The sequence below is a fragment of the Tachyglossus aculeatus genome, chromosome 5 (assembly GCF_015852505.1).
Source record: "Tachyglossus aculeatus isolate mTacAcu1 chromosome 5, mTacAcu1.pri, whole genome shotgun sequence".
Taxonomy (NCBI): Eukaryota; Metazoa; Chordata; class Mammalia; order Monotremata; family Tachyglossidae; genus Tachyglossus; species Tachyglossus aculeatus.
In genome coordinates, this window is record NC_052070.1 from 20,730,146 (window position 1) to 20,741,924 (window position 11,779).

General features: G+C 43.4%; 1 non-coding gene across 1 annotated transcript; it reads right to left on the reverse strand.

Annotated features, from left to right (window-relative positions):
- Positions 1-7,131: 7,131 nt before the first annotated feature.
- LOC119929088 lies at positions 7,132-7,270 on the reverse strand. The gene has a single exon (XR_005451229.1). It is a non-coding gene; the product is annotated as a small nucleolar RNA SNORA7 (small nucleolar RNA).
- Positions 7,271-11,779: the final 4,509 nt, after the last annotated feature.

Consider the following 11,779-nt stretch of genomic DNA (forward strand, 5'->3'; position numbering starts at 1 on the left):
TGATGGTGGGAAAGTTTAAAATCTCAAACACACAGGAACTAAGATAATATTTATATTGAAAATGAAATTCAAATGGCTCATAACAAATCTTACTAATTACACCCCAGTTTTTACCATGCCACATCTTTTTCTAATTAACTTCTAGATCTGTTGTAATCATTAGAAAAACAAATATTCCTTGGTTTCTTGCCCAGAATTAATTCAAACCTGAAATATTAAAAATAATGCTTTTAAAGAGATGAAATGAATTGCTGTGACAGGAAGAAGGTTTTTTAGATCATGAACTCTAAAAAGCTATCCATTGTCTACTGTCCATAATGCTCTATCCACTAATCCAATCTGGAGAAGCAGCAGTGCTTAGTGGATAGAGCACAGAACTGGGAGTCAAAAGGACCTGGGTTCTAATTAGGCTCTGCCACTTGTCTCCTGTGTGACTTTGGGCAAGTTATTTAACTTTCTGTGCCTCAGTTACCTCATCTGTTTCATGGAAATTAAGACTGTTGAGCCTCATGAGGGACACGGACTCTATCCATCCTGATTAGCTTGTATCTAACCCCAGTGCTTAGTACAATGCCTGGCACTTAACCAATGCCATTAAAAAATTCCTCATTAGATTGTAAGTACCTTATTAAAGGCAGAAACTGAGACATTTGGTAGTGCTGGACTCTTCCAAGTGCTCAATGCAGAGCCTCAATATTGGATTCAAAGCTCTCCATCACCTTGCCCTCTCCCACCTCACTTTCCTTCTCTCCTTCTCCAGCCCAGCCCGCACACTCCACTCCTCTGCCACTAAACCCCTCACTGTGCCTTGTTCTCGCCTGAAATGCCCTCCCTCCACACATCCGCCAAACTAGCTCTCTTCCTCCCTTCAAAGCCCTACTTAGAGCTCACCTCTTCCAGGAGGCCTTCCTAGACTGAGCCCCCATTTCCTCTGTTCATCCTCCCTTCCCCATCACCCCCACTCCCTCCCTCTGCCCTACCCATTTCCTCTCCCCGCAGCACTTGTACATATTTATTACTCCATTTATTTTATTAATGATGTGTATATAGCTATAATTCTATTTATTCTGATGGTATTGACACCTGTCTACTTGTTTTTTTTGTTGTCTGTCTCCCCCTTCTAAACTGTGAGCCGATTGTTGGGTAGGGACTGCCTCTATATGTTGCCAATGTGTACTTCCTAAGTGCTTAGTACAGTGCTCTGCACACAGTAAGCGCTCAATAAATACGATTGAAAGAATGAATGAAAGAGCCATGCACGCAGTGGGTGCTCAATGTTGTAACTATTGATCTTTGAACTGATGCATAAGTAACATTCCTGAACTCCAGGCTCAGCAGTGCTTCCAAACAGGATTGAAAGCAAATGGGAAACCAAGAGGAAAAGATCCAATATTGAAAGGGCTGTTTCTGTCTATCTTCTGGTTACCCTTCATTTCTCCCAACACTCCCAGGCCTTCAGCCCTGCTCCCATGGGAAGCTGTTTGATCACCCTGGAGAAAAGCTCATCTCACAAAAAACACTGGATTGATTTGATTGGGTCACTAAGGCTTCAAAGACTCCTTTTCATTGTAGGTGCAAGCATATTGGGTTGGACATGGTCACTGTCTCAAATGGGGCTCACAGTCTTAAAATCCCCATTTGACAGATGAGGGAAGTGAGGCACAGAGAAGTGAAGTGACTTGCCCAAGGTCACACAGCAGACAAATGGCAGAGCTGGGACTAGAACTCAAGTCCTCCTGAGTCCCAGGCCTCGCTGCTTCTTCAGAGGACTCATTAGGCCACGCAGCAGCATGGCTCAGTGGAAAGAGAGCGGGCTTTGGAGTCAGAGGTCATGGGTTCGAATCCCGCTCCCCCACATGTCTGCTGTGTGACCTTGGACAAGTCACTTAACTTCTCTGAGCCTCTGTTACCTCATCTGTAAAATGGAGGTTAAGACTGTGAGCCCCACATGGGACAACTTGATCACCTTGTAAACCCCCCAGCGCTTAGAACAGTGCTCTGCACATAGTAAGCACTTAACAAATGCCATTATCATTATTATTATTATTATCATTCAGAAGCTGGCTCCCAAAACAGGAGGAACTATTATGGGAGCACCTGGAAATGTTACTGGGTAAGATGACACGAAGGATGAATGTTGAAGAAAACACCTTAGTTATTAGAGCCCCAGGATAGTCTGTGGATACAGAAAACAGACCCTTCAATAAGGTCACAGCTACTGATAAAAGGAATGCGATAGGCCTCTGCCCCAGGAAGTGGGAAATCAAATCCAAGCTTTGTAACTCTGCCTGGTTACTCCACAGGAAGCCAGAGCAAGGAGTGGTGATGATCTATATATGCGCTACCAAGGACTCAGTGGCGGCAGGATTAGGCAGGCCTCAGGCATACCTTGTCCACAAGCCCCTTTCCTTAGTTCAGGGACAGTGAGCAGCAAACTCTCTTCTCTCACAGAGGGAGTTTCCCTTTGTCAGGACAGTCGGGCTACTCATGGATTAAATCTATAAACCCAATCTCCTCTCTCTTTGGGCTATTCACACATTTTGACCCAGCAGAAAAAGGGAAATATTTTAATTACCCCATTTGGGTTATTGTTTCTAACTCAGATTTTGTAAAATGAAATTTACAATATAAAACCATTTGTCTGAAAAACCTCAGTGCACGGTTTCCTTTTTCATAATACCACAATAAATGAGCAAGACTCTCTTCCTAATAGAAATTTTCATCCTCCAAGGAACATGTGGGTTTATGAATGCCTCTTTATTCGGAAAGCAGGAGAGATTCATTGTCTTACTAAATTCTGTTAATAATTCATCCTCTTTGTCCTACATGCCCATATTCATATTCACTCATCACTCTCATTCAACCCACATATTCAATCTGTCACCAAATCCTGTTGGTTCTATTTCACAACATGACTCTCTCCAATCAAACTGCTAGGCCATTATTGAATTAAGTGCTGAGGTGGATACAAGCAAATCGGGTTGGATACAGTCCCTGTCCCACATGCTGGTCCCTCTGCTGGGGCCAAGCAGCATCCTGTCCCTCACAGGAAAGCCCATCATTCAATCCAGCTGGACCGTCTTCATCATTGGTTTTGATTTGTTTCAATTTGCACAAAGGCTTCAGTTCACATCGGCTCCACAGCCTCAGCACTGGCCCAAAATGACAAACCCTGTGGCCCACAGAGCAGAAAAGTAGTTATTAAATTAACTCCTTCTCCCTCTTTTCTTCATACCCCATCCCTGACTGTACTGTCTTGCAGCTATGGCATGCTGGGAATGGCTAGGTTGGGAAAGACTGGGCTGAGAAAAGCTGGGCTGGCAATGATTGGGCTGGGAAAGACTGGGCTGGGAAAGCCTGACCTGAGAAACTGGGAAAAGCCAGCTTGGAAAATCAGAGCTCTCTCCCTAGCCCCTCCCTCTGCACCTGGAGTGAAATTAGTGATGGAACTTCAGGGGTCCATGCGTGAGGTCACTAAGAGAGTCAGAAACAAAGGAGTGACATCTTGTTACCCAAATCTGGTAATGATCATGTTCCCTGGCTGAGGGAGAGGGCAGAGGTTAAGCTAACAGGCAAATTAAACAAACCAGCACTCCCAACTACCTATCAGTAGGATGAAGCAGGAATTCCTTCACCAGTGATAGATGGTGAAAAATACACAGTGGATGGTGGAAGAGAGACAGTGCAGTACTAGCATGGCCATGGTGAAAGATGCGGGGAGAAAAGTTCACATGCTAGCTACAGTCAAGAGAAGTAGTAATAGTAGTAGTAATAGTTATCGTAGTAATAATAATTGTGGCATGTTCATTCATTTATTGAGTACTTACAACTGACACATTCCCTGCCTACAACGAGTTTACAATCTAGAAGATTGTGTTAAGAGCCGTGTTAAGAGGCATGTGTTAAGAGCTTACTAATGTGCTAACCACTGTATAAAGGCTCGAGTGAGGTACAAGATAATCAGGTCAGAATCTGTAGAAGTAGTACAGAGAGCATTAATTGAAGGCACATTCCATTCAGTAAACTGTGCTGTGGGCTTGAGAAGTTCAAAAAAACAAGCAAATAGCACATTTCCTGTCCTTAAGGAGCTTATATTCTAATAAGGGGCAGACAGAAAAGTATTTCCAGTGTGATCAAAATGGATAACTGATACTTAAGTGTTAGAGATAACTGGTGGATTTCTATGACTTGGGAAGCTGGGAATCAATTAGGGTAGGCCCATTGAAGGAGGTGGGCTTTCAAGAATACAGGGAAGGCTCTGGACTGTTGGAATTGGGGAAGGAAGGAGCTCCGAGTCAGGGAAGCAGCATGTGCAAGGAGATGGAGTGGGGAAGCCAGAGAATGAGGTACAGTTGGGTTGGGAGGAAAAAAGAGAGTGGGTTAAGGAATAGTTCTACATCTTCCACCTTGTTCTTATTAATGTTCATGTCACCCTGTGTTTCAAAAGGTTGGAACCAGAACAGCACTGAAGGCAAAGCTGGAGACTCCATTGCCAAAATCTAGTTCAGTGATGCTTCAACAGTTTCCTTCCTTTTCATCCTAAGGCAAAAACTTAATCCTTCTGGAGGTCACCACTCTTCTCCCTCTAAACAAAATACATCCAGATTAAGGAGCCGCCTGTTTGTTTAGCTATACAACTTCCAGGCTCTCTGCCTGGCTAGAAATTCAATTCCCAGCCTTGGCCTACAGCCAGTTCTGCTAGCTTTTCTGAATTAGGTCTCTCACAAGTCTTTTTTTTAAGATGGGGGAGACTTGAGCATGTTTGAAGGCAGTGGGGAAGAAGCCACTGGAGAATGAACGACTGAAGATGGTTGTTAGAGAGGGAAGGAGGGAGGTTGCAAGAGTTTTTATAAGGTGGAAAGGAATGGGGTCTGATGCACAGGTGAAGTGGGTGGCATTTGAGAGGAGGCAGGAGATCTCCTCTAGAGATACTGCTGGGAAGGATGGGAAAGGTAAAGAGGGGGCTGGAAGGGGGAGGGGCTGAGGAGGGGCGGGGTGATTTTGGGAAGCTCATACCTGATGGTGCTAATTTTCTTAATAAAGTATATGGCCAGGTCATCTGGGGCTAGGGATGGGAGAGAGAAGGGGAACAGGGGGCCTGAGGAGGGAGTTAAATGTCTGGAACAACTGGTGAAGGCAATGGGCATGGGTATCAATAAGGGAAGAGGAATAGTTTTGCTGGGCAGACAAGAGGGCAGAGTTAAAGAAAGCAAGGATAAACTTGAAGTGGACAAAATTGGCCTGATATTTAGATACTCAGTTATTCAATCGTATTTATTGAGTGCTTAGTGGGCAGCACACTATACTAAGTGCTTGAGTGACAGGTCATCACTCTCCCCACCTTCCAAGCCTTATTAAAATCACCTCTCCCCCAAGAAGCCTTCCCCAAATCCTCTTTTTCCCTACTTGCTCTCCCTTCTGTCTCATCTATGCACTTGGATCTGTACCCTTTAGAGACTTGACATTTACCCCAAACTCAGCCCCACTGTACTTATGTACCTATCCCACTACTCTGCCATTTCCCCAGCCTGTAATTTATTTTAATGTCTCTCTCCCCCTCTAAAATATGTCTACCAACTCTATTGTACTGTACTCCCTCAAGTGCTAGTAGAGTACTCCGCACAGGGTAACTGCAAATGAATACCACTGATTGATTGAGTGATTAGCCATCTCCTGTACACAGATGTAAGTCTGATGCAACCATAGCAAATGAAGGGAGGGGAAAGAAATAGAGTCTGTAGCTTTTCAAAGTCCCCATAGAATTTCAAGGACATGCTGGGAAGAGTTTCTGCTCTGGGAGACACTAAAATCTGATGGAGGATTAGCTCTCAAGCTAGCTCTCAACTGCTGGTGAATAATCACAAGACAAAGTTGGAAATACAAAGGCCAGACCCCTCTCGCAAATGTTAATGAAATTACAGTTTCAGACCTCATTATCCAAGCATCTGTCTTTCTGAACTAATGATCCAAAACACCAGGGCTTCCTAGTTGCGAACAGGGTTGTTAAGATGGGAAGGAAAGAAAGCTCCGGCTCCTGTCCCTTTTCTGCCAAACAAGCCATTTCCTCCCTCTCCTCCAGCCTCATGCCACCATGGAAGGGTGTCATTACAAATATTCTCTGTGTCCTTTCATCCTTCTCATTCCCATTTCTGCAACTGACATTGATTCTGATCCACAATCCACCACAAATGAATGCACTGTGGATCCTAGCTGGGCAAGAACTTTCTTGAGGCTCAATTTCCTCAACTGAAAGTGAAGATGATGCTACAGCTCGATTCTCTCAGGGTTCGACAGGTGTGAGAGTTTCACTGTCAGTGTTCTTTCAGCTAACTGAAACTGGCAGAAAGGTTGTGGACACCTACAAATCCCCACTTTGTTGTAGTTGTCAGTACCTTGAAACCAACAGTATTAATCGAGCCCCTACTGTGTGCTTGGAAAAGAAAAATATTGTTATAATATTGAGTTGGTAGATGCAATCCCTGCTCACATGGAGTTTACACTGAACAGGTACCTGTACCTGCTGCATAAAGTCCCAGGTGACCACCGGATTATATAATAATTGCGGTATTTGTTAAATGTTTACTATGGCACATAGTAACACCTCTGCTTAGCATTGGTGTGGATACAAGAAAATTGGGCTGGACTCAGTCCTTGTCCCATGTAGGGCTCACAGTATCAATCCCCAATTTACAGATGAGGTCGCTGAGGCACAGAGAAGTGAAGTGATTGCCCAAGGTCACACAGCAGGCAAGTGGTGGAGCTTAGATCAGAACCCATGTCCTCTGACTCTTGGGCCTGTGCCTGGGAAGATGAATGAAACTGCCTGGGAAGCCTTTGGGAGAAATAAATGTTGACAAGAAAATTTGTGGCATGAGAAATCTATCAATTAATGGCATTTGTTGTTGTTATTGTCTTATGCTGTCGAGTCACGTCCAACCCATAGTGACGCCATGGACACATCTCCACTGGAACGCGCCATCTCCATCTGCCATTGTTCTGGTAGTGTATCCTTAGAGTTTTCGTGGTAAAAATGCAGAAGTGATTTACCATTGCCTCCATCCCCACAGTAAACTAGAGTCTCCACCCTCGACTCTCCCCCAAGCTGCTGCTGCCCAGCACAGGGGAGATTTATCTTGTAGCAGATGGTCTTCCACTTGCTAGCCACTGCCCCAAGCTAGGAATGGAATAGATATGCCTCTGCTTGACTTTCCCTCCTATAGCCGAGACTGGTAGAGTACTGAAAACTCTCCAGGTGCAACTCTGAGAGGGGTAATGGTATTTACTGAGTGTATATTGTGTGCAGAGTATTGTACTAAGTATTTGGGAGAGTACAATAAGATCGAGTTGGTGGACACATTCCCAGCCCACAAACAGCTTACATAATAATTGTGGTATTTGTTAAGTGCTTACTATATGCCAGGCTGGAGTGGATACAAGCAAATTGGGTTGGACACAATCTCTGTCCCCATGGGACTCACAATCTCAATCCCCATTTTACAGATGAGGTACCTGGGGCACAAAGAAGTGAAGTGACTTGCCCAAGGTCATGCAGTAGACAAGCAGCAGAGCCAACATTAGAATTCATGACCTTCTGAGTCCCAGGCCAGTGCTCTATCACCTATGCCATACTGCTTCCCCATCTAGTGGGAGAGATGAACCTTAAAATTAATTACAGACAGGCAAAGCATTAAATTGTAAAGATATATATATATATAAGTACTAGGGGGCTGGAGGCGAGGTGAATGTCAAAGTTCTTAAAAGGTACAGACCCAGGTGCATAGGTAAGGCAGAAGGAAGGGCAAATAGGGTGGGAAAATGAAAGGTTACTTGGAGAAGGTTTCCTGGAGGAGATATTATTTTAGTAGAGCTTTGAATATGAGACGCCTGGTGGTCTGTCAGATATGAAAGGGGAGGGAGTTCCAGTCTAGAGAAAGGACATGAGAAAGAAAGAAAACTTAACTCACCCTGAATTTGTTCCCACCAGGGCTAGGAGTTCAGTCCATTTGTGAACTGGACCAACCCAAATCTGCAGAGTGCAGAAAGATCAATAGTACTTCCACCACTTGCCTGCTTTGTGACCTTGGGCAAGTCACTTAACTTCTCCGTGCCCCAGTTTTCCTCATCTGTAAAATGGGGATGCAATACCTGTTCTCACTCCTACTTATACTGTGAGTTCCATATGGGACAGAGATTGGGTTCAACCTGATTAAACTCGTCTCTACCGCAGTGCTTAGTACAGTGTTTGACACATAGTAAGTGCTTAACAAATACACTAATTATTATTCATTTTAATCATACCTGTTCCCCACCTGAGTATTTAAACACAATCACACTGATATTTGAAAAATAAGCCACCCCCAGTTCTACCCAATATGCAGGAGCAGGCAGTGACAGGAAGAAGAGGATTGTACGTGGGCAGTAGGTGGATTTACATGGATGGAATTTCCTTATCCCCATGAGTTCCATGTTCCATGGTGGGGCTTCCCAATGGCTGAGGTAGACTCCCCCCCTCATGCCCAATGTCAATCAATTAATGGTATATATTGAGCACTTACTGCGTGCAGAGCACTCTACTAAGCGCTTATGAGGTGAAGCCTGTCTTCCTAGCCATCTGAATTTTGGGAAGACTGTAGGCTCAGTACTAAGGTTTGGGGGTTAGAGTAGTGAGGAACCTGTGGACAGCAAATTCCCAAAACAGTTTTATGCTGAATTTTTCAATGCGCAGTTATTCTCTGTTATATTTTCCTTGTTTTGTATGCATCTGTCATCCCCCACTTAGACTGTGAGCCCCTTATATGACAGAGATCATGTCTAATTGGTCCTCTCACATTTACTTCAGTACTTAGTACTGTCCTTCATGAAAATTAAGGCATACTAAATATAATAATAATAATAAATGCATATAGCTGGCATTAACAAGTACTACTTTATTCTAAAAATAAGTAGCAACTATCCCAGAATTTTCATTTCATAAACCTGGTATGGCAAGAGGAATCATGATCTATGACTAATCTATGACAGTGCTATTAGGATGACCTGAGTGTTATCAGAAATCAATGATAAGATAGTCCATCATTGATTTTTCTGATGCATCATTTTGAAATAAAAGATACTAGTTCATAAGCTTTGACAAGAAATGCTTAAAATGCCATTTCCTTATCCATTATTAATATTTCACTGATGGAGGAACTGCAGCTATTTTTACATTTTTGGATGTATTTATCTTAGGGCTACATGAAATCATTCTATTTGGCTATATTTTGTGGTACAGAACTTACCCCAGAGGTTCAGAATGTTAAAGACCAGGGCAAAAGTTGAAATGGATTTTTCACCTTTAACTGGCAAACCTTGAGAGAAAGTTCATGCCACTGCTAAAGAAATGACTAAGTATCTAGCATACCTTTAAACCAAGAGCATTGTAGTTATATGAAGACAAATAGGTAATAAACATTACAGAACCTCAACCCATAGGCCTGCTGACATGGAACAATCAGAGGATGAGAAAGTGAAATAACTGCTGACCAACCTAGCATCACTTTGGGCTTTGGGTTCCCAAAACCTCCCTAATAATAATAACTGTGGTACTCATTTATTACTTATTATATTCCAAGCACTGAATTTAGCACAGGGACAGGTACAACACAATCAGACTGGACATGGTCCCCATCTTACATGGGGCTCATAGTCTAACTGGGAGGGAAAACAGGAATTTAATCCCCATTTTACAGATAAAAGAGACTCAGGCACAGGAAAGTTAAGTGACTTGCCTAAGGTGACACAGCATGAAAGCACTGGAGCCCAGGTCCTCTAACTCATGGGCCCATGTTCTTTCCACTAGATCACACTGCTTCTTCTCTCTGGTATGTGCAAGGATCTCTGGAAACTCAGTCCTGGAATTGGTTTTTCCCTGAGGAAAGATGTTCTCTTACTCCAGGCTAGAGTCCTAGGAGAAAGAGCTTTGGAACTGGGAGTTGGGAAACTTCAGTTCTAACCCCACCTCTTCCACTTACCTCTTGCATTATCTTGAGCAAGTCATGATCTCAGTCTGACTCAATTTCCTTGTCTGTAAAATAGGGAAAACCAATAACATAGGATTTACATTCTTGAGAAAGCTCTTATTAACTCACAAGATAGAAGATGTGCCTTGACTGATAATGTGCGAATGCAAACAAACATTTCTTCTGACACTAAATTGTGTTCCATTTGGACCTACCCGGGTTAGTAGAAAAATAAGTGTCTACCTCCCCAACAACATTCTAGCCAAAATGTGTAGGCTAAGGCTCAGGTTATGGGAGAACTGACTAGACTTGCCTCCATAAGATTAGTAGTTGGTGCAACAATAACAATGGCGATTGAGACCGTGAGCCCCATGAGGGACAGGGACTGTATTCAATCTGATTTGCTCGTATCCACTCCAATGCTTAATACAGTGCCTGGCACATAGTAAGTGCTTAGCAAATACCATAATTATTATTATTAACTGTTAAAAATGCCCTGCATGCATTGCTTGCGAACAACAAAAGATGTGATACGTTCCCTGCCCACAAGGAACTTACAGTGTAGAGGGGGAAGCAGACATTAATATGAATACATTAATTGCAGAAATGTACTAAAGAAAATTAGAAAATTAGCAGCAGTATTATAAAAATAAATAATTTAACATACAATTGATAAAATGGACATTAGGAAGTGTAGAGGGTTCGTGTAATTTAATCCATCAGTGCTAGTTATGGCAAACGGACAAAAATACATGGGTGACTGGGAATTGAGCCAGGGTAGGTTTGGAGGAGGTGAGATTTCAGCAGGGCCTTGAATATGGGAAGAACATACCAGAGTATGCTGTGTTCGGGGGGAGGAAGACATTTCAAGATGGAGGTAGGACAAGAGCGAGGGGAGGAAGGCCAAAGATCAGAGTACAGTGCTTGGCACATAGTAAGTGCTTAACAAAAACTATAATAATTACTATTATTATCAGCGAGCAAGGTGCGGTTAGAAAGTTAGTTTTGGAAGAAGGAAGTGACTGATTGGGAAGTAGTGGGTGAAGAGAGCAGATATGTGTAGTGGGGCGAGTTGGTGGTTGTTTGGTTAAGCACTGTATTAAGGGCTTGGGAGAGTCCAATATAATAGAGTTGGTAAATTTGTTTGGTTTTGTTGTCTGTCTCCCCCCTCTAGACGGTGAGCCCATTGTTGGGTAGGGACCATCTCTATATGTTGCCGACTTGTACTTCCCAAGAGCTAAGTACAGTGCTCTGCACACAGTAAGCGCTCAATAAATATGATTGAATGAATGAATGAATTATACAAGATACAAGATAATCAGGTTTGACGCAGTCCCTGTCCCACATAAGGCTCCCAGTCTTAATCCCCATTTTATAGATGAGGGAACTGAGGGACAGAGAAGTTAAGTGACTAGCCCAAGGTCACACAGCAGACAAGTGGTGGAGCCAGAATTAGAAATCATGACCTTCTGTCTCCCAGGACTGTGCTCTATCCACTAGGCCATGCTGAAGAGCTGGAAGGCTGAGGGAGGGGTCAATAAGGGTGTAAATACAAGTAGAAGGGTGACACAGAGGAAAGGAGAGCTTAGTCGGGGAAAGCCTCTTGGAGGAAATGTTCTCTCAATAAGACTTTGAAGGTGGGGAGCCTTGAAGCCCACTGTGATGAGCTTTTGCTTGTCTGTCTCTCTCTCTAGACTGTAAGCGCGTTTTGGGCAGGAAATGTATCTGCTAACTCTGTTTACTGTACTCTCCGAAGAGCTTAGTACAGTGCTCTGCATTTA